A 4,991-nucleotide genomic window follows, 5' to 3' on the forward strand; every position below is an offset into this window, starting at 1 on the left:
GCTGTGCTTGGTCCCCCAGGCTGTGCTTGGTCCCCCAGGCTGTGCTTGGTCCCCCTGGTTGCTCTTGGTCCCCCAGGCTGTGCTTGGTCCCCCTGGTTGCTCTTGGTCCCCCAGGCTGTGCTTGGTCCCCCAGGCTGTGCTTGGTCCTCCTGGCTGCTCTTGGTCCCCCAGGCTGTGCTTGGTCCCCCTGGTTGCTCTTGGTCCCCCAGGCTGTGTGCTTGGTCCCCGAGGCTATGCTTGGTCCCCCATGCTGTGCTTGGTCCCCCAGGCTGTGCTTGGTCCCCCAGGCTGTGCTTGGTCCCCCTGGTTGCTCTTGGTCCCCCAGGCTGTGCTTGGTCCCCCTGGTTGCTCTTGGTCCCCCAGGCTGTGCTTGGTACCCCTGGCTGTGCTTGGTCCCCCTGGTTGTTCTTGGTCCCCCAGGCTGTGCTTGGTCCCCCAGGCTGTGCTTGGTCCCCCTGGTTACTCTTGGTCCCCCTGGCTGTGCTTGGTCCTCCTGGTTGCTCTTGGTCCCCCAGGCTGTGCTTGGCCCCCCAGGCTGTGCTTGGTCCCCCTGGTTGGTCTTGGTCCCCCAGGCTGTGCTTGGTCCCCAGGCTGTGCTTTGTCCCCCAGGCTGTGCTTGGTCCCCCAGGTTGCTCTAGGTCCCCCAGGCTGTGCTTGGTCCCCCAGGCTGTGCTTGGTCCCCCAGGCTGTGCTTGGTCCCCCTGGTTGCTCTTGGTCCCCCAGGCTGTGCTTGGTCCTCCTGGTTGCTCTTAGTCCCCCCAGGCTGTGCTTGGTCCCCCTGGTTGCGCTTGGTCCCCCAGGCTGTGCTTGGTCCCCCAGGTTGCTCTTGGTCCCCCAGGATGTGCTTGGTCCCCCAGGCTGTGCTTGGTACCCCAGGCTGTGCTTGGTCCCCCTGGTTGCTCATGGTCCCCCAGACTGTGCTTGGTCCCCCAGGCTGTGCTTGATCTCCCAGGCTGTGCTTGGTCCCCCTGGTTGCTCTTGGCCCCCCAGGCTGTGCTTGGTCCCCCAAGCTTTGCTTGGTCCCCCTGGTTGCTCCTGGTCCCCCAGGCTGTGCTTGGTCCCCCAGACTGTGCTTGGTCCCCCTGGTTGCTCTTGGTCCCCCAGGCTGTGCTTGGTCCCCCAGGCTGTGCTTGGTCCCCCAGGCTGTGCTTGGTCCCCATGGTTGCTCTTGGTCCCCATGGTTGCTCTTGGTCCCCCAGGCTGTGCTTGGTCCCCCAGGCTGTGCGCAGTCCCCCAGGCTGTGCGCAGTCCCCCTGGTTGCTCTTGGTCCCCCAGACTGTGCTTGGTCCCCCAGGCTGTGCTTGGTCCCCCAGGCTGTGCTTGGTCCCCCTGGTTGCTCTTGGTCCCCCAGGCTGTGCTTGGTCCCCCAGGCTGTGCTTGGTCCCCCTGGTTGCTCTTGGTCCCCCAGGCTGTGCTTGGTCCCCCAGGCTGTGCTTGGCCCCCCTGGTTGCTCTTGGTCCCCCAGGCTGTGCTTGGTCCCCCAGACTGTGCTTGGTCCCCCTGGTTGCTCTTGGTCCCTCAGACTGTGCTTGGTCCCCCAGGTTGTGCTTGATCCCCCAGGCTGTGCTTGGTCCCCCAGGCTGTGCTTGGTCCCCATGGTTGCTCTTGGTCCCCCAGGCTGTGCTTGGTCCCCCAGGCTGTGCTTGGTCCCCCAGGCTGTGCGTGGTCCCCCTGGTTGCTCTTGGTCCCCCAGACTGTGATTGGTACCCTGGGCTGTTCTTGGTCCCCCTGGTTGCTCTTGGTCCCCCAGGCTGTGCTTGGTCCCCCAGGCTGTGCTTTGTCCCCTAGGCTATGCTTCCTCCCCCTGGTTTCTCTTGGTCCCCCAGGCTGTGCTTGGTACCCCTAGCCGTGCTTGGTCCCCCTGGTTGCTCTTGGTCCCCCAGGCTGTGATTGGTCCCCCCTGGCTGTGCTTGGTCCCCCTGGTTGCTCTTGGTCCCCCAGGCTGTGCTTGGTCCCCCAGGCTGTGCTTGGTCCCCCTGGTTGCTCTTGGTCCCCAGGCTGTGCTTGGTACCCCTGGTTGCTCTTGGTCCCCCAGGCTGTGCTTGGTACCCCTGGCTGTGCTTGGTCCCCCTGGTTGCTCTTGGTCCCCCAGGCTGTGCTTGGTCCCCCTGGTTGCTCTTGGTACCCCCAGGCTGTGCTTGGTCCCCCAGGCTGTGCTTGGTCCCCTTGGTTGCTCTTGGTCCCCCAGGCTGTGCTTGGTACCCCTGGCTGTGCTTGGTCCCCCTGGTTGCTCTTGGTCCCCCAGGCTGTGCTTGGTCCCGCAGGCTGTGCTCGGTCCCCCTGGTTGCTCTTGGTCCCCCTGACTGTGCTTGGTCCTCCTGGTTGCTTTTGGTCCCCCAAGCTGTTCTTGGTCCCCCAGGCTGTGCTTGGTCCCCCAGGCTGTGCTTGGTCCCCCTGGTTGCTCTTGGTCCCCCAGGCTGTGCTTGGTCCCCCAGGCTATGCTTGGTCCCCCAGGCTGTGCTTGGTCCCCCTGGTTGCTCTTGGTCCCCCAGGCTGTGCTTGTTCCCCCAGGCTGTGCTTGGTCCCCCTGGTTGCTCTTGGTCCCCCAGGCTGTGCTTGGTCCCCCAGGCTGTGCTTGGTCCCCCAGGCTGTGCTTGGTCCCCATGGTTGCTCTTGGTCCCCCAGGCTGTGCGCAGTCCCCCAGGCTGTGCGCAGTCCCCCTGGTTGCTCTTGGTCCCCCAGACTGTGCTTGGTCCCCCAGGCTGTGCTTGGTCCCCCTGGTTACTCTTGGTCCCCCTGGCTGTGCTTGGTCCTCCTGGTTGCTCTTGGTCCCCCAGGCTGTGCTTGGCCCCCCAGGCTGTGCTTGGTCCCCCTGGTTGTTCTTGGTCCCCCAGGCTGTGCTTGGTCCCCAGGCTGTGCTTTGTCCCCCAGGCTGTGCTTGGTCCCCCAGGTTGCTCTAGGTCCCCCAGGCTGTGCTTGGTCCCCCAGGCTGTGCTTGGTCCCCCAGGCTGTGCTTGGTCCCCCTGGTTGCTCTTGGTCCCCCAGGCTGTGCTTGGTCCTCCTGGTTGCTCTTAGTCCCCCCAGGCTGTGCTTGGTCCCCCTGGTTGCGATTGGTCTCCCAGGCTGTGCTTGGTCCCCCAGGTTGCTCTTGGTCCCCCAGGATGTGCTTGGTCCCCCAGGCTGTGCTTGGTACCCCAGGCTGTGCTTGGTCCCCCTGGTTGCTCATGGTCCCCCAGACTGTGCTTGGTCCCCCAGGCTGTGCTTGATCTCCCAGGCTGTGCTTGGTCCCCCTGGTTGCTCTTGGCCCCCCAGGCTGTGCTTGGTCCCCCAAGCTGTGCTTGGTCCCCCTGGTTGCTCCTGGTCCCCCAGGCTGTGCTTGGTCCCCCAGACTGTGCTTGGTCCCCCTGGTTGCTCTTGGTCCCCCAGGCTGTGCTTGGTCCCCCAGGCTGTGCTTGGTCCCCCAGGCTGTGCTTGGTCCCCATGGTTGCTCTTGGTCCCCATGGTTGCTCTTGGTCCCCCAGGCTGTGCTTGGTCCCCCAGGCTGTGCGCAGTCCCCCAGGCTGTGCGCAGTCCCCCTGGTTGCTCTTGGTCCCCCAGACTGTGCTTGGTCCCCCAGGCTGTGCTTGGTCCCCCAGGCTGTGCTTGGTCCCCCTGGTTGCTCTTGGTCCCCCAGGCTGTGCTTGGTCCCCCAGGCTGTGCTTGGTCCCCCTGGTTGCTCTTGGTCCCCCAGGCTGTGCTTGGTCCCCCAGGCTGTGCTTGGCCCCCCTGGTTGCTCTTGGTCCCCCAGGCTGTGCTTGGTCCCCCAGACTGTGCTTGGTCCCCCTGGTTGCTCTTGGTCCCTCAGGCTGTGCTTGGTCCCCCAGGTTGTGCTTGATCCCCCAGGCTGTGCTTGGTCCCCCAGGCTGTGCTTGGTCCCCATGGTTGCTCTTGGTCCCCCAGGCTGTGCTTGGTCCCCCAGGCTGTGCGTGGTCCCCCTGGTTGCTCTTGGTCCCCCAGACTGTGATTGGTACCCTGGGCTGTTCTTGGTCCCCCTGGTTGCTCTTGGTCCCCCAGGCTGTGCTTGGTCCCCCAGGCTGTGCTTTGTCCCCTAGGCTATGCTTCGTCCCCCTGGTTTCTCTTGGTCCCCCAGGCTGTGCTTGGTACCCCTAGCCGTGCTTGGTCCCCCTGGTTGCTCTTGGTCCCCCAGGCTGTGATTGGTCCCCCCTGGCTGTGCTTGGTCCCCCTGGTTGCTCTTGGTCCCCCAGGCTGTGCTTGGTCCCCCCAGGCTGTGCTTGGTCCCCCTGGTTGCTCTTGGTCCCCAGGCTGTGCTTGGTACCCCTGGTTGCTCTTGGTCCCCCAGGCTGTGCTTGGTACCCCTGGCTGTGCTTGGTCCCCCTGGTTGCTCTTGGTCCCCCAGGCTGTGCTTGGTCCCCCTGGTTGCTCTTGGTCCCCCAGGCTGTGCTTGGTCCCCCAGGCTGTGCTTGGTCCCCTTGGTTGCTCTTGGTCCCCCAGGCTGTGCTTGGTACCCCTGGCTGTGCTTGGTCCCCCTGGTTGCTCTTGGTCCCCCAGGCTGTGCTTGGTCCCGCAGGCTGTGCTCGGTCCCCCTGGTTGCTCTTGGTCCCCCTGACTGTGCTTGGTCCTCCTGGTTGCTTTTGGTCCCCCAGGCTGTGCTTGGTCCCCCAGGCTGTGCTTGGTCCCCCAGGCTGTGCTTGGTCCCCCTGGTTGCTCTTGGTCCCCCAGGCTGTGCTTGGTCCCCCAGGCTATGCTTGGTCCCCCAGGCTGTGCTTGGTCCCCCTGGTTGCTCTTGGTCCCCCAGGCTGTGCTTGTTCCCCCAGGCTGTGCTTGGTCCCCCTGGTTGCTCTTGGTCCCCCAGGCTGTGCTTGGTCCCCCAGGCTGTGCTTGGTCCCCCAGGCTGTGCTTGGTCCCCATGGTTGCTCTTGGTCCCCCAGGCTGTGCTTGGTCCCCCAGGCTGTGCTTGGTCCCCCAGGCTGTGCGCAGTCCCCCTGGTTGCTCTTGGTCCCCCAGACTGTGCTTGGTCCCCCAGGCTGTGCTTGGTCCCCCAGGCTGTGCTT

This window comes from Lissotriton vulgaris, unplaced genomic scaffold, assembly GCF_964263255.1.
Source record: "Lissotriton vulgaris unplaced genomic scaffold, aLisVul1.2 SCAFFOLD_465, whole genome shotgun sequence".
Classification (NCBI taxonomy): Eukaryota; Metazoa; Chordata; class Amphibia; order Caudata; family Salamandridae; genus Lissotriton; species Lissotriton vulgaris.